At 36.4% G+C, this 24,399-nt stretch overlaps 1 pseudogene; it reads right to left on the minus strand.

The window, feature by feature from the left end:
- The window catches only part of LOC113120190 (protocadherin-15-like), a 95,726-nt pseudogene that overhangs the window by 49,742 nt on the left and 21,585 nt on the right, over nucleotides 1-24,399 (minus strand).

Here is a 24,399-nt window from a genome sequence, read left to right on the forward strand (position 1 = left end):
AATAGATTTTCAAAAAGGCTTCGTTAAATAAACATGAGTAACGTAACGTTACGTACTGCATGTTTAATAATAAGAATTCCTTACATTTATGTTTAAATATCAAAACGAGGCACGGGTGTTTTTATATCGCTGTATTTCTGAAGGAGGACTTGCATGTAATATGCCTGATAAAGCAGTGTGTGAGCGTACCAGCTCTGCTTTGTTTACAGCTGTTACTGGGGAAACCTCTATTTCTAGCGCTTTATGTCTATGCTTTAAAACATCTCCTGCTGGTAAAGAATGAATTTGCATTTTCATTAAGTTCGCCTGATCCACGCAGCAAACATATTTTGTTTGTTATCAAAAAATATCTACTCTAGACGGACTTGGCTGTTGTTATTGATTCTATTTGGAGTCTACCGGAAGTTAAGTTAGGTCCACAAAAGCGCGCACGCGCAGTAGCATTTGTTTATGTTGATGCCGTTGAAACCATCTATATGAGCATTTCTCCCGGAAAAGCGCGTCCGCGCACACGTTGACCAGAGGAGACCAAGACCACGCACATCAATGCGCTTCACTGGGAAAGCGTCAGCAGCTTTGTTCAGCTTCCCAAAAACCCAGCATTACACAAACAGTGGATGCAGTTTGTTTTTCTGGGGCAGCAATGGAGTGTAACAAGTGCGCTTGTGTATTTTTGCCATTTCAGTGACGACGCCTCCAGGAGCTTGGCTTTTTCCGGAGAGAATCGGAAAGCTTTCTCTTTTATAAATAGGATAAAACTAAAGACTTTTTGGAGATATGAAGGTTGCTGTGCTACTCTATAGGTACTCAAGATTAACATGAGATTTGGTGAAACAATAGTGTTCTGGATGAGTTGCAGCTGTCTAATGGTCTTCTTGGGAAGGCCGGCGAGGAGACTAGTCCAATAGTTCACGCTGCTGGTAACAAAGGCATGAACAAGTTTCTCCAAGTCTTGACTGGAAACAAAACATATAATTCTTGCAATGTTTTTTAGATGATAATATGCTGATTTAGTTACTGCTTTGACATGACTACTGAAACTGAGGTCTGTCTCCACAATCACACCAAGATGTTTGACTTGATTTTTAGTTGTTAGACCCATACAGTCAAGGCGTGCATTCACCTTGAGAACGTCATCTTTGTTTTCAAATGCAATGAGTTTAGTTTTCCTTGTTTAACAGAATGGTTTTTTTTTGGCACATCCAACTTTTAATTTCAACAATGCACTGGCAGAGGGAGTCTATGGGGCTGTAGTCATTTGGCAATAAGACTAGGAAAATCTGGGTATCATCTGCATAGCTCTGATAGGCAATTTGGTTCTTTCTTATTAATTGACTTGGTGGGAGCATATACAGGCTTAACAACAGCGGTGCAAGAATTGAGCCTTGTGGGACTCCATATGTCATGGACGCCTGTGACAAGTGGGGCGGGGCCGAGAGCCGTGGGAATGGAGCAAGGCCGGTGGAGTAATTGAAAATGAGCGATACCTGCACCGCTCACCAGTCTCGAGTCCCACGGAGGAGCTCCAGAAGTATGAAAGAGGAGTTATGACCGTGAAGGATGATAGAGGACGAGGCATGGGTTTTATTTTGTCCGCGAGGGGCTGTCACGCTATTTTGTGTTTATGTTGTAATTAAAGTTATACTTAAATGTCTGCCAGGTTCCGCCTCCTTCTTCCCGACTTACAAGCTGTATTACAACGTCCACTTAGACTTCTCTCATATACTCACATAATAACCTCTTCCAATTAATTTTGAAAACAATTGCGCTGCTTAATATTTTTGTGGAAACTGACTTTTTTTTGCAAAATTCTTTGATGAATAGAAAGCTCAAAAGAAAACCATTTATCTGAAATATACATATTTTGTAATATTCTAAATGTAACTTTTGATCAATTTAATGTTTCCTTGCTAAGTAAAAGTATTAAGTTACTGACCCCAAACGTTTGAAAATGTGTTTGTTTGTCCCTACTGAAATAGCACTCTCTAAATAAACATAAAACATAGCTAAACATAAAAATGCATACATTTAATTCAATTAAGAATATAAATGAATGTATCATTGCTAAATAAAAGCATTAATTTCCTTCCAAAAGTAAAATAAAATTTAAAAACTTTTTTGTAAGTAATTATTAGTTCACTGGACACATTGCTTTGTCAGTCACAGTTCTCACCTCAGTAAATTTGCATACCATGCATATTCAGTTAAATCTGAATTGACAGAGACTGAGACACAAAGTAAATGAGGCAGTGCAGAAGTGATCAGGCCTCACCTCATTAACTGATACATAGTAACGAGGCTGCTGGAAACGAGGCGTGTTGTCATTTCTGTCCCTCACCACTATCCGTACTTCATGCAAAATGATTGTTCCCACCAGCTCATTGGTGCACTGAACCTGAACCACGATGGTGGTGATGTAACTGGGTGGCTGGAAGAAACCACATATACAAGGGGATTATAGAACATGAAGTAAACATACATTTGTACAACAAAAATAATTGTATTTGACTGCATTAGTACAAAGAAAAATATGAATCATCAAACAAGGCCCCTACAGATGAGATGTAACAGCTGAAAACATACATTCATGGGAACATTTACTCAAGGTAACATATGGAAATACTAACCATTTGTTATATTTTCAAAAGTGATCAGTAACATTAGGGTATCCAGCAGTAGCAAAGGGCATTAACAATGCAGCCAATCAGCCTGGACGTGTGAATGCACAAGATTACATAACGTAACAATGCAAACAGGATTAATGTCAAGCCTGCTCATTCTCTTTTGGATGAATAAGGTGTTTGGCCTCAAGTACTCTAAATAAAACAAACAGTGGAGCTGTTGAGTGAAGTGCCTGAATCCCACAAAGCCTTGTAAAGAGGACGAGGAGGAGGAAGAGGAGGGTATGTCCTGTAATCACCATCCAATAGTGTCATAAAAGGCCTGTCACTAACACAATGCTTCTCAGATGAGCACACATGTGTGGGGCTAGAAAGCCTCTTTACTGAAGATTGGTGTAATGTACAGACAGACAGTATAAGAGAGAGGAGATGAAGCACTTGTGGAAAAAGGGAATAGGAGAAATCGTAATGCTCATATTGTGGCTGTGGGAGTCAAATCTCCTGTCTTTTGATGGAGGACTTGGCTGTTATTGTACTGTAGAACAGTACATTGCACTTCAAGCAGAGTAGAATACAACCAAAAACCTTAGAAAAACAATTCTTAATAAAGATAAAGTCTCAGACAATCCTATTTGCTTACATTGCATGAATCTGAAGGGACTGTAAATACATACAATGCAGGCAAAAACATTATATAAAAATGTTTTGGTCTTGGTTTCTGGTTAAAACAATGCCAACAACAACAAAATAATAGTACTAATTATTATTTGACTGATTACTTAATTATTATAATTAAAAGTATACCTACATATTTGTAAAATACAATACATTTAATTAAGAAGCAAACTTTTGAGAAACATTTTTAGACAAATTATCAAACAAAAACCTCACTTTATTTTGTAAATACTTAAACTAAAGCAAAAAGAAAAATAAAAAGAATAAAAATAAAAAAGAATTAGTAAAATAAGCAAACAAGAAGAGATTTTCTTACACAAATGATAAATTATTTTTAAATTCAAATAATTTGTTTTTCATATACCTCCTTAACTCTTTCCCTGCAAGCATTTTTGAAAAAAGTTGCCAGCTACCTCTAGCAATTTTGATGATTTTCACTCAAAATGTATGGCCTCCAGTACATTTTGCTGTATGAATATATGAGTCTCTAGTCTTAATTAAAAAAAATAAAAACTTTTTTATTTTAGTTTAAATCATAAATAATTTTTTATCACTTGAATATAGGTAAATTTCATAAAAATGTATAGGTGAGAAAATCAATTTTTTTTCAAAAACTACATCTACATAATATTCAGTACGATGATCTAAGCATAAATCCAGTGAATCGCTTCCATCAATACTTCAAAGCTTGCACAGACATATACCACTTCATGCATCAACATTTTCCTCCGTGACATTATGCAGTTTCAGTTGATACGCTGTCTATTGCTGATGATCGCATTATTTTTAATATCATGCATCTTTAAATAAGATATCACTAATTTCTCTGTCCTGTTCATGTTGCGTTTTTGTCCGGGAGGTTTTGTACTCGTTCAGAAGGTGTTTAATAGCGCCCCCGAGAGTATAACAGTGAAAACACGAAAAGCCTTAAAAACTCATCTTTGGCGGGGAAGCGTTGTCTTCTAAAACATGAGATAACTCTTCAATGATGGGGAAAGAGTTAATTTGGTTATATTCACTATATACAATTAAATTACATATATAAGTTATTATTATATATAAATATATATATATAATGATAATTATATTATTATTCATTTATATAATAATAACAAAATTCTAAAAGATAATTAAATTGTTAAAAAAAAAAAACAAGAAGAGATTTTGTTACACTAATGACAATCTTCATGATATATTCTCTGAAAATCCTTTAAGTTAGCATGAAACAGAAGTTAAGATCATTATTTCTTCCCTAAAAGGTGTTAGGTTGTTCCACCTTTCCAGCGATAAACATGGCGTCAGAGAACAGAGGAGATATTGTTGAAAGCCATTCTTTGCTTAAAGATTACTCGGGTGCATGAAATGTAAAAAAAAAAAAAAAAAAAAGATTATGTTGTGCACAGATAAATCGTTTATAATAAACACTTCAATATTCCATTCCAGAATAGTCCATTTTGATTTCATGGTGGCTTTATTATCTCATGCAATTTGCATAAGTATATTTATCTTGATTTAAGGATGTTAAGAAAATTATTCTTATTCTTTTCTTATTTTATAAGAAAATACTGATTAAGAAAATGTAGCACTTCTGTGTGGCTTTAATGATCTCATTACAGTGACGCATGCTGGTTTGTTGCCAATCGGGACAGAGTTTATATATATATATATATATATATATATATATATATATATATATATATATATATATATATATATATATATATCTGTTTGTGCCAGCCAAAGGACAACAGCAGCAATATGTTATTTCTGACAGAATGTGAGTGTTTGTTGACTCACGTCTCGGTCCAGCACTCGTCCGGTGCTGTTGAGATACAGTCTCTGCAGCGCAGGGTCAAGTATAACCCAGTTATCGTAGTTGTCCAGCAGCGTCAACGATATGGTTCTATCTGGATCCTGAGCTCGACCGTTGATCTGCATGTTTTCCACAAGAACGGTACCTGAAAGAAAGAGATTGGCAAGAAAAGCTTAGAATTCAAGGTGCACGATAGGAGATTGACAAACCCAAGCAAAATAAAAAATATATAAGTAATAAATAGGCTATGCATAACAATAATGATGATTTCCCCATGAATAAATAATAGTTGTAAATTCTCATTCTGTACCGATTCATTAAGCGTCCCCTCTTGGCTCATGTGTATGAGAAGATGATTATGTAAGAATGTGAAGGTCATAATTTCAGCATGTGTTAATGTATGGTTGGCTGAGTTCTCGCCTCTCCTCCAAGATAATTACACTTCATTTTATGCTTCAATGTGTTAGAAATTATTTAAACTCCTTTTGAATCCCTGCAGAAAAACACAAAATAATAAGTCCTCACAGAGCACGAACCCCCATCCAGGCGCTATTCAATTAACGTTCCATGAGGTCCAGGCTCTGCATTTCCCCCCCAACAAAGGTCCGGACAATCATAATAACCATGTTTTTAAATAAAAATGAATATTTCTCAAATATGCATTTTCACTGGAATGGATAACATTATTTAAGAGCCATTATTTGAGAAAACATTCACCTGAGAGCCAGATTAACCTAAGATTTCTAAGGGGACTAATAGGAAAGACTGGAGCTTAAGCACCCTTAAATAAAGCCTGAAATTGCCTGTGATTCATTATAAATGTTCAGGCTTGCAGCTGCATGACCTTGCAAAATGAAAGAAATAAGAAATCCTGAAAGTAATCAAACTAGTCTCTCCAAGTATTTAACCTGTAGCATAAAAATACGAACTGTGCTCTTCTTTAAAACAAATGCTACATTTCATTAGAAAAATGCAAATTAAATGCTGAATCAAATGTGAAATTTTACAATCATCATGCCAGTCAGTACTGCTGCTATTAATTGTGTAAATGCACTAAAATAGCAAGTATATAAAAAAATTCCATGCGAGGGCTTCCATGATCTTCCATGACAGTTTATGCAAACAGTTTTTGATTCACTGAAATTGACTGTCTCAAATTGTTTCTGATACATTTTAATTAAAAATCGAATGCATTATTGTATTTTATTACAATATACATCTTAAACACACATTAAAGGGATAGTCCACCCAAAAATGAAATTTCTGTCATCATTTGCTCATCCTCAATGAGCAAATGATGCATTTAGGGAAGTCGTGGCCTAGTGGTTAGAGAGTTTGACTCCTAACCCTAGGGTTGTGGCTTCAAATCTCAGGCTGGTAATACCATGACTTAGATGCCCTTGAGCAATGCACCGAACCCCAAAAACCCCAATGCATCGGCACCGCAGCATAATTGGCTGCCCACTGCTCCGGGTGTGTGTTCATTGCTGTGTGTGTGCACTTTGGATGGGTTAAATGCTGAGCACGAATTCTGAGTATGGGTCACCATACTTGGCTGAATGTCACGTCACTTAAGTTGTTCCAAACATGTTCTGTTGAGTCAAAAAGAAGATATTTTGGACAATGTTGGTAACCAAACACTTGATGGTAGCCATTGCCTTTCATAGTATGGGAAAAAATACTATACAGTTCAATGGCTACTGGCAACTATTTGGTTACCAACACTCTTCAAATATCTTCTTTTGTGTTTAATAGAGGAAATAAACTTGTATATGTTTGTAACAACTTGAGGGTGAGTAAACGATGACAGAAAATTCATTTCTATTTCAAATCACAAGACATTAATACATCATAAACATCAATACACTGCCCCGTACTTCAGTACTCTTCTGAAATCACAGTATGAAGTGCAACCAAAACATTGTTTGGCAGGTTCAAATGGTTTTAAAAAAAGAATTTCCATCAAAAAAATATTTGTCCTTGTGACCTCTCGTGCTGGCAAAGAAAACTTCTTCTTAGAACCACAAAATCTCACATTCATGAGGGGGCTCGAGTCCCCTTAAGACTGAGATCCAAGAATTGCCCCTGGCACAAACAACTGTATTCATCCAGAACTAGAGTTCAGAAAGCTGGTCAGATTCTTTTCACCGAGCTCCTCTGTGCATTCACAACAACACAACAGTTTTTTTTTTTCACATCCAATGAAACTCTTGAGGTTCTTGTTCCTCATCTACATATTGGATGGCTTAACAGTGAGTACAATTTGAGCCAATTTTAATTTTTGGGTAAACTACTCCTTTAAGCAACTCTAACTTAAAACTCATTTTTAAAAATGATTGATTTACATTAATCAAACTGTCACCGATCATCAATTACCTGCCCATATTTTACAACATTTTAGCAGTCAATTCCAATAGCAGTGAATTTTCATTTTGATAACCAATCTTTTTTTTTGCAATTGCATTTAGTGATGTTAGTGGCGCAGAAATTGTACACTTCAGCTTTAAGTGAGTTAGCTTACAGCCCAGATCCCTGAGAAACTCATCCCTAACAGACATCCGACGCCGTCAGACATAGACAGACTCAGAGGCCCTGATGTTTACCTCCAATATTACCTGAAAGGAAATCCATGACCTGAGCCAAAGCACCCCCTTAGCATGTGAGCCGAGCAAAAACACATGAGCTGCGAGTGAGGACAGATGCAAGAATCTCAGAGCAAACAGCATTTCGAATGAGGGGTCACAACACACGTGCTGTCCATCAAGGCAACAGGAAACCCATGCCGCACCAGCTTATATCAGCTATTAGAGTGGTTAAGAACATAGAACCGCGTTAATATATGGCTCCTGTTGGATTATTTTTAATACCGTTGGATTTGTCATGGAGAAAAACACACGGATGAAACTGTACGGAAATTGGGTGGAAAATAGCTTCTTTGATTCATGTCTGCACACTGGAGAAAATCAAATGCTATTAAGAAGGATCTCACACCAGGCACGGTGGAGACTCAAGGGAATGGCGTACACACACACATATACCACACACACCAAATCCAAGGCAGCTTCTCAGAAACCTTTTCACACCCACAAACAGGTGTGAGCTTGTGCTCCGTCGCACACGTGCAGATTTTCGGCATCTATTCCAGAACAATCTGGCGAATGGCATCATTAGTGGAGTTTGCTGAGGCAAAATTACTAATATTCAAACTTAAGCGCATAACCATTTATGCTACAGACATCTATGATACCTCGAATCCTGTGGCCTGCTGAGAGAGGTGTGCTATTACGTTTGTAAGTGATTGGACTTGATTGGACCTGAAAGCCCATTTACTTACACTGTACTGTAAATTGAAAGAAAGACTCAGGAGATCAGAATTTCAAAGAGATTTCAAACTGATGTTTAGATGGTTAGCAACCTGGTCTCCAGGCCTGACCAGTTCTACCAAAAATCTATGTGATCAGTCGTGATTGATTGATTGATTTAAAAATGTGTAAATTTATTTCAAAATAATTATAAGATAATAATAAAATAAGAAATGTATTTTGTTCTTAATAAATGAATAATAATAATAATAACGCTTTTTAAAAGTTATATAAAATATTTGTATAACTAATATTTAGGGCTTGCCCAAGGTGGATGTTCTAAGGTTCTCTTTTGTTGACCACAGTCAGTTTATCAACGCTTCTCATCACAAGTAGTTTTAGTGGCAAAAATATCTGTGATTGCGACTTAATTTTTGTGATTAATCATGTTATTTATTTATTTAAAAATGTGTGATTAAATATCAATATAAAAATAAAATAAGATTGTTTTTCCACTGTAAAATAAAAAAAATATAATTTAAATCATCCTCATCATTTAAAATAATTTGTATAGCTAATAATTACAGCTGACCTAAGTTGAATATTCTAGGTTATCTTTTGTTTACAGCAGTCAGTTTATATATGTACGCTTCTCATTCCAAGTATAAGAAAATGGTTAGCATATGTTACATTCCCAAACCCATATTACAACCAACCCAAACTCCAGAGCAGATGCACAGATGAGTTCGTGTAGAGCAGCATTTCCGTCAAACCAAGCTGCTCTATGACAGTCAAAACACAAGCTGTTAATGTGTAAAAGAGCAAACCCAGTGCTGCGCTTCACTGTGAAACACACAACGCTTATACTTTTTTAACTAAATCAGAGCTTTTGAGATTTAATAATTCATACTATTTATATTGTGACTTTGTCTTTATTTGGATTAAGCGTGCAACACTACCCGCTAACACTCATAACTAGTTTAAGCTGGTTTAAGTATGACTGAGACCTCAGCAAATAGTTTGTAGGGACAACAACCACTCACACTTTTTTTCCAGAAATGATTATTCTCTGCCAACTCATTTGATGTTCCTTCTGCCAGCCGAAGAAGTTTGTGCCAATCAGTTTTAAAATGGAAAACACGAGACACAGTTGTTGTTTGACAGGGAAAGCAGGTCCAATTTAAACTGAAGGAAGTGGATGCTTATTTGAATGCAGAAATGAGCTGTCATCCTCCTGGTGTGTGTGTGTGTGTGTGTGTGTGTGTGTGATTGTATTGTGTTCAGACGCCTCATGAGGCAAAGCTCTATTAAAGGAGACCCGAAGCCCGTGTGTGTGAACTGCAGAAAGGATATGAAATCCAGCAGAATCGATTGGAAGAGAAATCGAATCTGATGTGAAAATCCTAGAACATCACGTTACCCCATTGATGAAAATCTTTGTTCATCATCTACCTCAGCAGAAGAGTCCTACTGTCACAAAATCATTACAGCACGGGGTTGTGTAACTGGCTTTAGCTTTCAATCATTTAGGACAACTGCAAGCAATCAGATACCTCTCCATCGTAAAGCACACCAATGCGATTATATTCAAGCAACACTGTAAGACTCCCCAAAGAAGAAAAAAAGATCAAGTAGTTATCTTGTTCTCTAGACAGCAATGAGATTAAATGGACACCTCAAAGAGACTTTCGCTTAAGGGAACAGTTCCTCACCCTCAAACTGCGTCCTGATTTATTCACCTTCCTGTCATTACAAACCTAAATCACTTTCATTTTTTTTTCTGTCAAACAAAAAAATCGGACAAAATTCAAATAATTAGGCAGCAATTTAAAGAGTTAAGCGGCGGCAACAAAAGTATCACAGCTCCGATTTGTCAGATCTCAAAATTAATATTTATATTTGATACTTCAATAAAACATAACTGAGGCCATTATTAGGACTCTATTATTAGAACTACAAAAGAGCAACCACTGAGCAATAAACAATAAATAAAATCAAGGTAGTAGTCACGTGACAGCATTTATGATATTTAAGCACTTTTATGTGATAAAAATTCTAAATAAAAAAAAACTTTACATGTATAAACTCACACACAGTCGTAAGTTTAGCGGTAGGCAGTCTAACCTCTAACCTGTAAATCCATCTTCCATAAGACCTCTGAGATTTTCTGCAAGTCATTACATGGCTGCAGACTTTGGGTTTTAAGACTTATTCTCCTCTTTTACACACACAGTGATGTGTGACATTCCCAGAGTTAAATACATCAGGAGAAGGTAATCTTATTTTGAAGTGTAAAGCTCTTTTGGGAGTTGTGTGGTGGCATCTCTTCAGACCCCTAGAGAACCTCGGCTCGTTCAAGAGTGATGGTCCCTTACCGCCTGTGTGCAGGAGACTAGAGAAAGAGTAAAATCATCACTGAAGTTCTGTATCACAGATTCAACATTTCTGCCAACACATAAAACAAATAAACTTGTTTCCAAAATAAAAGTTTATATATATATATAGTTTACAATTTTATAAATATTATAAAATATTTTTTTGAAATAACACGAGAATTAACCTCGAGAAATAATGCAAATAAATAAATAAATAATAAAAAGGTAATTATGTATAGTGTAAATCATACTAATAATAGTAGTAGTAAATAAAAGGTAATTTAGTAATGCATAATGGTGATGATTATGTATATAATTATCATGGAAATAAACGGAAACGTCAATCCTAATAGCTTAATTTGTTTTCTTTGTGAAAAACAAGATTTCTCATTTTATTTCTTTTGATTTGGGGTAGACTATAACCTCACGTTTTCATGCCTTATTCAATTAGTATTCAACCTTTATTAAGATGGATGAAACCTATTTTGTAATGAAATTAGTCACCTTTTTTTGTGAAAGGTCTTGGTTGCTTTGTTGTGTATCCTCTGTCATGTGACATTAGAAAACCGGACCCCCGCTGTCACGCTCACCTATTAATAAGTGAGACTGATTACTGTCATTACCATAACATGGTATGCTTATGAATAATCAGACCGAGGGAACAGACTTTTCCCTTAAAGCTCCTGGAAGAGTTTCCTCCTCAGAACTACAAGCATCAACATCTTGAACTCAACATGATGAGAATTCACCTTCAGAATTACACAAAAGAGCCATTTGTGGATAAGATGTTAATGGCTGTTTTCACGAGTGTAAAATGCTGCCAAGCTGCCGTGAACAGCTGTGTGGACTCATGTGCCAGCCTCCATGTGGCTTTCACATCATGATTTGGTTAAAGTCATCCTGCTTCCAATAATCAGCTAAATGTCAGAGTCACACCATCCATCCACAGAGAAAATGACAAAATCAAGAAAGCAGAACAGACTAGGTGTGATGGATATAGGTGAGCATCTGTAAGGAAAGCCACGGTCAACAAGTGGAGAAAAGCACTGAACCATGAAGCCCAGATAGATTGATGTACTTTAATTTGCCTAGGAATATTAAATCAACAATGGCTCTGTTTCAAAACCTAGTGAGCTGCCTTGCTGCCAAATGCCTATATGGGCAGCTAACTATGAAGTTACCGATTTGGGAAAGTTAATTAGCAGTAAATTATTTCAACAGATTATAAAATTACAGATCAAACAGTCATATTGTGACATTATTACAATTTAAAACATGTTTTATATATATATATTAGGGCCGGAACTCGATAAAAAAAAAATAATCTAATTAATTAGAGGCTTTGTACTTAATTAATCGAAATTAATCGCATTTTAATCGCATATAAATATTTGACCTGAGAACAGTGAAAAGTAATTTTTTACCATTGAATAATGACTGAATACATAAGCTTAAGCAACAAAATATTGTTTCTTTTTTTTCAACCAAGTCTAGCAGACCAGTGCAATTTTTGCCATGAAGTGTAGCAATAGCATATTTAGAAACAATTTAGAAATAGTACATTTCAGAAATTCAGGAAGCTTATAGGTGCTGGAACCTTCTGTAAAGTATTTTTTAAGTAAAACACAATACTGTCAATTACATTCAGAACATTGGAAACACTGACTATTAGAAAACATCTCTCTGTTGCTTCAGAGGCCATAACATACTAAGTCCAACTCTCAATAACCTTGGCCAAAAAAAATCAAGAGTTCAACATAAACTGTTGCACCAACAAAATAATACATATTTCAACATTAAGTGTAAAGTCCACGCTAGCTGCTATATGTTTTGCGTTGAAGTGATACTTGAGGCTCGATGTGCTGCTGCGGTTATATGCGAACGCTAGTTGGTGCTTCAGTATAATCGGTCCGCCAAAACTCATCCAGTGAGAAACGTTCCGCGGTGCAAAAATAAGTTATTAAAAATGCGGGAATTTTTTTCTGTAATTAATTAATCTTAGTTAACGCGTTATTCTTTTGTGTCATTAATTAATCTCAATTAACGCGTTAAAGTCCCGGCCCTAATATATATATATTATATATATATATATAATGTATTCCTGTTGAATTATTACTCTAGTCTTCAGTGTCACATTATTTTTAATCATTCTACAATGCTAATTTGGTTCTAAAAAAACAACAACTAAAGACATTGTTATCAATGTTGAAAAATGCAGCTTAATATTTTTGTGATAACCATTATACGCTACCATTCAAAAATGTGGTTTAATAAAAGGCAAATAAATAAAAACTTGGATGCATTAAAATTTCAGTAAAATCATTTACAATGTTAAAAACTGAATAAATGCTGTTCTTTTAAATTTTCTATTTCTATTAATCATTTTATATTGAAAAAATGGTTTACACTAAAATATTAAGCTGCAAAAATGTTTTCAATATTAATAGTAACGAGAACCATTATAAATAATTTAGCATCAATAATGATTGATAATAACTGAGCAACAAATCAGTATATTAGATTGATTTCTAAAGGATCATGTGACACTGAAGACAGAATCCTTTGGATCACAGGAATAAATTACATTTTAAAATATAATATATATATATATATATAATAATAATAACAATAATAATAATAATAATAATATACATGTAGTGTAAATAGAAGTATTATAAAAATAATGCATATTTAATTAATCATATAAAAAAAAAAATCATGCCTTATGGGATATCCTTTTCAATGAAGGACACATGTCATGCCTTTTTAGAGTATCCTAGAAATCATCAAAAGTATGTTGTCTACATTCAAGAACAGCACTGGTGTTGAGGAAGCCATGATGCCTACATAGGCAGCTCACTAGATTCTGGAACGCAGCCATAAACATGAATGATTTTTACAAGCCCAATAAGTAGCTACTCAATCAGTAGATGGATGGAGTTATCTCAGTGTGATTGAGTGGAGCTTGTTTTTCATTTGTTTTCGGGAGACGTTTTTAATTTTGGGAGGTTGTGCAGGTCTAATAAGAGGATGATTAGAGAGGACGGGACGAATCAGTCAGACCCGAGGCACTTTAATGAAAGTAAAGATCTACAGCACAAGCCAATATCTACCCCTCGCTGAGGAGGAGACCCGGGAAAAACAATTGCTATCTTCAACAACAAGCAATGCATTGTGTATCAGTGACTAAATTGTTATCGGCCAGTATTATAATACAGAATTACTTGTATTATCATTAGTGTGTAAGGCCCATATTTCATTCAAATAATATCATAAATCACATTAAGGCTTTTTATGGGGCTAAATGGAATACTTTGCAATCATTTTTTTTTTTACAAATTAAATTATAAAAAGTTATCTTCGATTTTATGTTATATCAATATTCAACTTTAGATTGTATTATACTGTTTCAGTCTATGGTTTTATTTTAAAATTGCCTTTCATTGCATTCCATATTGGACATTTAGTAAGAAAAAAAACAACAACAAACAAAACAGCTATTAATAGATTCATAATGCCTGCAACGGGCAAAATGTCTAAATTTGTCAATACCTAAAAAATACACAGATACACATGCAAATACAGTGTCGCTTATATATTTAGATGTGATTTGTTCAAAAGTGAGATCGGGTTTCCTTTGTAACATAAAGAGAGATTCAAGAATCCAGAACTCCTGAAATAAACTTGTGAGAATAAAGAGGAACGGAAATAACAACAGAGCAGAAGGAGAGAGATGCTGTCCTGCCAGCGGAGGGATATCAATCAGGCCTTCATCCAGGACCTGGCGGGGACCACTGAAGACACACACACACACACACACACAGGAGAGATTTAGACTGTCTCTTACAAAAAGTGGCTGTAAAAGTTTAAAACTTCACAAACTGGCGGTTTTGCCTTTGCTCTGGGCAGGAGTGAGTATTCCAAAAATATAGTGTGGGGCACATCTACAATTTGGCACATAACAAGAATAACGAAGTTACATAAACACTAGGCTTACTCCGATAGTGTTACACAAAGTTTTCTCATACACTGTTTACATTACGTGACTACAGCAGCACCCACTCTCGTTTTGCATTGTTATAGAATTAAAAATAATTTAGAGCAGTTGGAAATGTACGCTACAATTCTATATTGAAAGCATCTGATCTACACAAGGGTTGCCAGGTCTGTGTGACAAAACTAGCCCAATATCTAGTCAAAAATAGCCCAAAGTAGGGCTGCATGATTAATCGAATGCGATAGTCATGCACAAGTTGTTAGTAAGTAATGCTGGTTCTGTAATCAGCGGTAAATCTAAAAATAGTAAAAATAATATAAAATAGTAAAAATAGTGTTCCTGTAGCTCAACTGGTAGAGCACTGCGCTAGCAAGCAAGCAAGCGCAAGGTAGGGAACACATGACATGGTAGGGAACACATGATATGTAAAAATTGATAGCCTGAATGCACTGTAAGTCGCTTTGGATAAAAGCGTCTGCTAAATGCATAAATTTAATTTTAATTTTAATTTAAATCATCGTCACATGCTTTCAGATGGAGCAGCATTTACTACATAGAGCCATTGTTCACTGACAAGTTCCGCAAAAAATTGCAGATGATTTTATTGAGTGATTATGAAATCGAAGAAATCATTCACGATAATGACAGCTGCTTGAGTAGTTTCTCATTGAACTATGGCTCCATATATATATATATATATATATATATATATATATATATATATATACACAGAACCGTGCCTCACGGAAAAATACGCATGACAATCGCAGCTTCTGTCAAATCAAGATTTCAATTCCATTTAGATTTATCGTGCAGCCCTAGCCCAAACTGTGCATTAACCACAGTCACTGTTCTGTAGACTGATCATAAACACAGCTCAAATGCTTTAGTGGCCATCCTTCATAAAACTTAACATCTAGAATTTAAAATATTTCAATATAAGCATTTCAGTGAAATTTAATTTCTGCAATTTGTACCTTTAACCCACGGGGGAAGAATTAAGGGGGAAATCAAGGGGAACATCTGGACTTGGCCAACCCTGCATCCAACACAAGCTGCAGGAGTCAGATTTGACTGATCATGGTTGACGTAAGGAGAGATGACTGACAAGACCATGCTGGAGGATTTGCTGCTCAGCAGATCCTGAGCTCATTGACAAATATCTGATCTTGTAAGATGTGCTCCCTTTACACAGAGTGCGTGTGATCAGCAAATCAAAAAATCGAAAGTGAAAATGAACAGTGCCAGCCCTTATTCAAAAAGCAATTTCAATGCCATGCATTTTGACAGCAGCTTCCTGATTTTTCCTGATAATTATGAACAATATTAGCACATTTGCGTGTGCATTTGGGATGTGGAACACACACAAGTTTCGGGAGCGGGCGGTAAGAAAACAAAAAATAAAAATATATGAAGGTCAATTGAATATTGAATATGTAGTGTGGGGCCAGGGTGGGCCAAGCTTCTGATTGGTGATATTCTGATAGCTTCTGGAAAACATTTTAAGGGCAGTATATTTGCTAAATTGTTTTAAACAAGTATTAACTTAGATATATATAAATATATATATATATATATATATATATATATATATATATATATATATATATATATATATATTTTTTAGCTGAAGAGATTGACAGAGATGAAGTTGTATTTGTAATGGATTACAAGAATATTGCATTGCAATAAAGAAGAATAGCATGCAAAATAAAATAACATGAAACAATAAATGTTTCAAAGAGTAAAATACATGGTTGTGGCGAGTGGGGCGGGGCCGAGAGGCGTGGGAACGAGGAGTGAGGCCAGGTGTAGTGATTGGAGATGAGCTACACCTGAGCCCCACCGCTAGTATCGAGTCCCACGTAGGAGATGGAAGGATATAAAACTGGAGCGACGACCGTGAAGGACGAGAGAGGACCAGGCCTGGGACATTATTTTGTGTTTGCTTCTTATTTATGCGCACCAGTCGTCCGTGAGGGGCTGGTGCGCCGTTTTGTATTTACTTTTGGATATTAAAGTGCTTTTTGATTGTGCGCCGGTTCCCGCCTCCTTCTTCCCGATGAATATGGAGATTTGTTTATTACAGTGGTGCCGAAGCCCGGGAGAAGGAGGGACGCGCTGCTGAAGATCCCTCGCCGCTGTGGTGAATCCGCGGTGCCCTCGAGCTGGCGAGGTACGTGCCGCCATTGACGCTCGAGGCGGTGGGCTGGAGCGAGTTGCCGGGGACGGGCGAGCTCGCTGCCGACCGCCCACGACAAGGAGGGGCGGCTGCCGTCCGTGAGGGAGCGGAGGAGTCGGCGCCGTTCGCCAGGGGGCCGGAGCCTGCCGCCTCCGTGACGGAATCCGGAGGGGCAGGGAACGGGGGACTCCTGCCGCTGCCCAAAATCGGAGGAGCCGTCGCCGTCCACCGGGCGGCGGAGGAGTGTCGTGCCGTCCGCCGAGGGCCGTCCAGTGCCACCGCCGGGCACCGCGGAGGAGATCACCCAGCCGGTGGAGGGCCGAGCAGCAGTGCGTCTGGGAACCGGATTTTTTTTTTTTTTTTCTCTCTCCCCTCTCTCGTCCCTGTCGCTCCTCCTTCCATCTCCTTTTCTCTCGCCTCGTCTGTCCTACCCCCAGGTTCCCGCAGGTCCCCGTGAGCGGTCTCCCCCGGAGGGAAAGGGGGGGGGGGGGGAGTAGAGCGCAGTCTCGGGAGTACCCCCCGGCCTGCGAGGGGCGATGGGGGTATGTGGCGAGTGGGGCGGGGCCGAGAGGCGTGGGAACGAGGAGTGAGGCCAGGTGTAGTGATTGGAGATGAGCTACACCTGAGCCCCACCGCTAGTATCGAGTCCCACGTAGGAGATGGAAGGATATAAAACTGGAGTGACGACCGTGAAGGACGAGAGAGGACCAGGCCTGGGACATTATTTTGTGTTTGCTTCTTATTTATGCGCACCAGTCGTCCGTGAGGGGCTGGTGCGCCGTTTTGTATTTACTTTTGGATATTAAAGTGCTTTTTGATTGTGCGCCGGTTCCCGCCTCCTTCTTCCCGATGAATATGGAGATTTGTTTATTACAATGGTTTACACAAGGCCTCATCAAGTAGACATTTCCTCAATGTTTTAAAATATGCAATTGTTTATTCTATAAACTCGCAGCTAAACTCAAATCAACTAATTAAAAAAACTGTGTCGTGACTGTTTCTGGCCATAGTCTTCATAACATTTTATCCCAAAAAACTAAAAACAAAATACTTTTATATAGATCATCATTTGCATCATTGTAAATTTGTTCACTATGAAGAGAGGAACTCTCAAAATTCTCAAAAAAACACTTAGAAATGTAAAATCTCTAGCTCAGACAGGGTAACGTGGCTGATGTTTTTAATATTGCTAATTTAACCGCTAGTTGCTAGGCAACCATACATCCCGTCCATCCCAAAACGACACAAAATGCAATTAGTCACAGACTCTTCATGCATGCAAAGTTTGGTGAGTGTTCATCACAGGCATCAAACATGATAGTTGTTCAAAGTAAAAAAGAATAATAAAATCAAGAACATCAGAGGAGCAGCAAAAATAATCTAAAAGACACGGGATTTCAAATTAATAATGAGGATGAGCAAGACTTACTAAGAGTATCATCTCACCACCATTCATACAGTACATTAGACAGAGCTTACACTGATCTCCAGAACAAACAAATTCCTCAAATAAAGCATGTTTTAAGATACTAAGCATAAAAAAACCAAATCCCACTCCCACATATTGAAAAAACCATCCAAATAGAGTTCACTAGAGGTCAAGATCTCATTGACACCGCTACACATATGTTCCGCCATTCCAATGAAAAATGTGACTTTTTAAAGTGTTTTCACAAACTTTGGTGTAAAACATTTATTCACTTGAAAGTAATGTATAATCAGAACCAATTGTCCAAGCGCAGTTATTGGGCTGTTAGTGATGTTAACTAACATCTGCAACTGAATTTGACAGCCACCGTCTTTAAAAACTTCAGATCCACTAGACAATACTGCCTTCAAAAAGTATTTTTGTTGTACTTGTCGTCATTGTCTGCAGAGCCTGAGGCTGTCACAGAAAAAAAAAAAAAAAAAAAAAAATATATATATATATATATATATATATATATATATATATATATATATATATATATATATATCCTTTTTTTTTTCAGACCTGTACATAACTGCACAGAATATCCAGATATTTTGAACCTCTAAATGGTTTTTATTGTTATGTGGTTGCTGACTATATATATACATACTGTAGTTTTATTTTGTCCGAAGCGTTTTCCCAGCAAAAAGGTAATTATTTATGCTTTTACACTGATAATAGTCAAACCCTGATCAAAACTTAAATCGGCCAGTAAAGCAATTCTGAGATGAGCTGAGCCCGAACTGAAATCCTTGCCACAAAGAGCTGAAGGACCCTGGGGTCACATGAGCTCTAATATTTAAGATGCCTTGAGATATATTTCAAATAGGTCACTTTTGATGACCAGATATAACGTCTATGATACTGGGATCAAAGAACACCCAGAAGCTCAGGCCAAGTGTTTTACCACAGCAATTGTGCTCTGATATCAGTCCAAACATACAGAGAGACCTTTAATGAAGAGGAACGTCTCTGATACAGGATCTATTTAAGTATCTCTCATATACAGAAGTACACATGCAGAGATCTCAGTGCATTCGAACTGATCCAAAATGTCAAGTGTTTATATAATCTCATACTGACTCTTTTCCTTTTTCCTCCCACAAGCCATTTCAGTCTCCCTCTTTCCTTATACAGTCAGTTCTTTACTATCAGCTCCATCTTCTATCCGAAATAAGTAAAAACTACCAAAACAAGAAACAAGAAAATAAACAATACAGCATTGTTTTACCAATATACATATGTGTGTGTGTGTGTGTGTGTGTGTGTGTCATCTCAGTTTAATAAAAACATTGTAGGTCTGCGTTAGGCCTATTAATTGTACAGTAATGATTTAATTCCCATAGTTATTCAAACAACAAATTATATAGAGAATGTGAGCAAAGAAAACAACAGAGCTTTTTGAAACTCCGAATATCAGTTAAAACGTTTTGAAGCATTTTGAAAAAAAAAAAAAAAAAATGTAACAATTTTTTTAAATAATTTTGGTTTAAATAAATAATTATAAATTAAATAATAAACATAACAATTATTTTAAAGTAAAACAATAAAACATACAACATAAATATATATATATATATATATATATATATATATATATATATATATATATATATATATATATATATATATATATATATATTAGGGGTGTAACGATACGCGTATTCGTATTGAACCGTTCGGTACGACGCTTTCGGTTCGGTACGCGGTACGCATTATGTATACCGAACGGTTCGTTGGAGTAATTAATTATATTTGAAAAAAAAAAAAAAAGAGAGAGAAAGAAATATAATGATATGCGTTCAACAAGGTAGCCCAATAACCCAAACAACGTAACAGGCAACGCCCCTGACACTCCCGAAGAAGAAAAAAACACCATCTTATATGTTTATGTTAGGCTACTCAGCAGGCGCTCGCTCACTCAGTACACGCTGAAGGCTCGTTGCAAAATAGCCAATGCGTTTAACAGACTAGAAATGAGAAGATCCTCCAATAACCAACAGGTCTGGTGTTTGGGTGCACTTTGGATTCCCTTTAAGCTATAATGGTGATGGCAAGAGAGTGGTGGATAAAAAAACAACGGTATGTCGCATCTGCAACATGACAGGGTACACCAGCGGGAATACAAAAAAAAAAAAAAAAAAAAAAACAGCGGGAATATCTGGGATATATGCGTCAGTACTATCTGGGAAAAGACGAAAAAAAGGAGAAACATGCACGCAGCAAACTATCCCTGCAGCATTTAGACACTATAGCTTACAGGGAATCCAACCCAAACACCAGACCTGTTGGTTATTTTAGGATCTTATATTTCTGGTCTGTTAAATGCATTAGACATTTTGCAACGAGCCTTCAGCGCGTGCTGAGTGAGCGAGCGCCTTAGGGGCCGTTCACATATCGTGCCTAAAAACGCATGGAAAACGCTAAGCGCGTTTTTCTCCTGAGGCGTCTGTCTTTGCTAAGCAACAATGACGTGCTCTCTCCATGAGACGCGGAAATTTCAGCGAAGGATAAATGGATTTGCAGCTCTAAAAATCGCTTGCAGTAGCTCTGCTACTGAATTTATTTCAAAATTGCAATCCATATACAACTATGATCAGCTGTTCCTTCATCTTGGCTGAGCTCTCAACGTTGTTACGGGAAAGGATGAAGCTGATTGGTTGGTTCTTGTCACATGACCCGCGGTGCGCTTGCGGCATTCTGAAAAGTTGAGATGTTTTTACATTTTGCTGTATCTAAAACGTATCGAACCGAACCGAACCGAACCGTGACATCAGTGTATCGTATCGAACCGAACAGTGAATTTTGTGAACCGTTACACCCCTAATATATATATATATATATATATATATATATATATATATATATATATATATATATATATATATATATATATATATATATATATATATATATATGTATGTATAATACATAAAAAAATGTGTTGGAAGCAGTGAAAACATTAACAGGACAAGAAAAATCTGCACTGAATCCTTACTGTTGCGCCTTTGTGCATAATAAAATACTGCCAGACATCTGAGCTGATGCAAACATCTTTTTTTTTTCTTTTTTTGTTAAACTGAAGAAGGCCTGCAATAAAATATTCACTGAAACAGAATTACCATCACCTGAATAATATGCAGGTAAATATATCTGTCTCTTTTGCTTTTTGAATCACTGCCTCAACACAGTGATACACTTGTTCCTGTTTTGCTTAAGCGGCCCTGAGGGTCCCTTTGGCTGCTTTGCCTCATCACAGTCTGCTAGAGCGAGAAACTAAAAACAATCTAATTATTTAAACACATAAACAGGCTGAGCAAAATATCCATTTAACTGCTTCCTATGACTTCAACTACATTTCCCAGCAGGCCTCTGCCTCGATGCACTTTCCTGATTCAACACACGGATGCTGAACAAACTCTATGACCCACAGAATGGGCAAAGGGAAGGAAGAGAGGGAAAAAAAGGAAAAAGAAGAGAAAAAAAGATGGAAGGAGTAAACTCCCACAGAGTAGCCAAACACCTGTCACATCAACAAACAGACAGTGTTGTCAAACGCATAGTTGAGCACTACAGCGGCGACTGGCTCCTTTATAAATGCATGACGCGGTGTAGCATCGCCTGCACGCAGATACTGTAAGTGATAAACGGCCCCAGCGTGCCTCCAACACAAAAACACCATCTGTAGCTCTGGCGAGAGCACACACACACACACACACACACACACACACACACAGTTAGGAAATCAACAGGTAACTGTCTGTCCAGCTTGCAGCATGACACCAGGGTAGTTTGAGCCTGAATTGAACATCTGAAAATTCACTTTTAAGTTACATTAGATCAATTATACTAACCTTTGTATTAATTGAGCAAGTTAGAATAGGTAGGCACTGTTGGTAGATCTTGTAAATTCACCATTCAAAAGCATCTTTCTTTATGCTGTGTTAAGGTCATTCAAAAGTAACTGTGTATTCCGAAAACATGAATTTTTTGAAAGCAACATTTAAATTGCAAATAATTCATAGCAGATGATTAACCAGTACCCATTGCTTTTTTTGGAAAGCTCTTAAAAGCATGAAATGGACTTATAATGTTACCTGCCTGGCTAAGGATAATCACTAGTGAAGGGTTTGGGATTGCGGACGTTCTTTTTTTTTTTTTTTTTTTTCTCGGTGATTTATGATTTCTCAGGAGAAAATCCATTTGAAAAGTAATAGCATAAGCACATCTTTTGGGTATCATTCACATCTGGAATGACAGCAAGCTACATTACGACTGATTTTTTTTTGTATGTAACATACAAAATTTGATTTTACAAACAAAAATATACATATACTATCATTCATTTTTTATATATTTATATAAACATATATTCAATACTGTTTATTTAGCAAGGATGCATTAAAATGATCAAAAGAGTAAGAAAAAAATTAAATACAAAATTTAAAATAAATGCATCTAAAAATTTCAGAAAATGTTTCATCAGCACAGTTTCTTCTGATGGATGTGACACTGAAGACTGATAATACTGCTGAAAATTAAGCTTTGTCATCACAGGAATAAGTTTTTTAAAATTTTAAAATATATAAAAAAATAGAAAACAGTTGTTCTAAATTGTAATAATATTTCAACAATATTAACTTTTTACTGTAGTTTTGGTCAAACAAATGCAGCCTTGGTGAGCAAGAAACATTTTTCAAAAACATTTTTAAAAAACTTTGATCGGTAGTGTACATTTTTATTTAATTTTATATGACACTGACATTTCTATCTCAATCTCCATGAACCCCTAGAGCTTTGTGAACCCATCTGGGAAATCCTGAATTACACCATGGAAAATTAAATGAACGTTACGACAAGACCCCTGCCAAACATCGATCAATAGCAGAGCAGACTTCTCACAGGAAGCAGCATGCTTCAGATTCATCATGAGGAGAGGAGGCCAGAGATACTTACCATTTGGACTTTCTTCATCAATGGTCACAATTGTGGCAGGTGGACCCGACCGTGACAACTTACACTCTGTGTCAGAAACAGAAAGAGAGAAATACAGTCAGACTCAGATCTGCCGTCACCTTCATCACAACACATCATTCATTCATACAGTATCTTATTCACTTGAGATTACATCTAGATGATGAATGCAGCAGTGTTAAATGATTTTACTGGGTGAATAAGTAGAGTCACAGAAAGAGAAGAGAGAAGCCTCTCATGATATGGTAGAGGAAAGAAAGCAGTCTTACCCTCATAGTGCCAGTCTGAGGGACGTTAGTGTCAGCAGCAGAGAGAAACGAAAAGAAGAGAAGGAAAGACACATATGAGAAGAAAGACAGCCAGAAAGAGGAACACAGTACAGGGTTGTGTGTCATTCACAGCTCAACCGAAAACACTTTTGAATTCCAATCCAATTCCTGAATAAAAAAAAAAAGAAATAAGGATGTGTAATTAAAATGAAATGAAATTCAAAGATATTTATTCATGCATTTCCTCATGTTTAGGTAACTTTGGATAAAAGCTTTTACTACATGACTAAAATGAATACATATTAATAGGAAATGCTACTGTCCATTCATTTTTGTATTAGATTAGATCCAGAATTCTTGGCACAAATAAATCAATAAATATATGAATCTATTTGCTATAAGTATATTAGAAAATTCCATAGTCTTATATATAGGCTATAGCTATGAATACGTAAATACATAAATACACAAACAAACACACACACACCCACACACACACACATATTAAAGTATATTAAAGAATTAAAGTACGATACAGTAAAGAGTTGCACCTCATTCTAAATATCAGGATATCAATATGCATAAATAGTCAAAATTATTTGTGCCAATCTTTGTGGCTACATTCAGATTCTTTTAATTGCATTTCAGTAAATTCCTCTTCCTGTCTTGCTGATTCAAAATCATGTGTAGATGTCAGCTTAATTCACATTTAGATTTGGG

This window comes from Carassius auratus, chromosome 19, assembly GCF_003368295.1.
Source record: "Carassius auratus strain Wakin chromosome 19, ASM336829v1, whole genome shotgun sequence".
NCBI classification, from domain to species: Eukaryota; Metazoa; Chordata; class Actinopteri; order Cypriniformes; family Cyprinidae; genus Carassius; species Carassius auratus.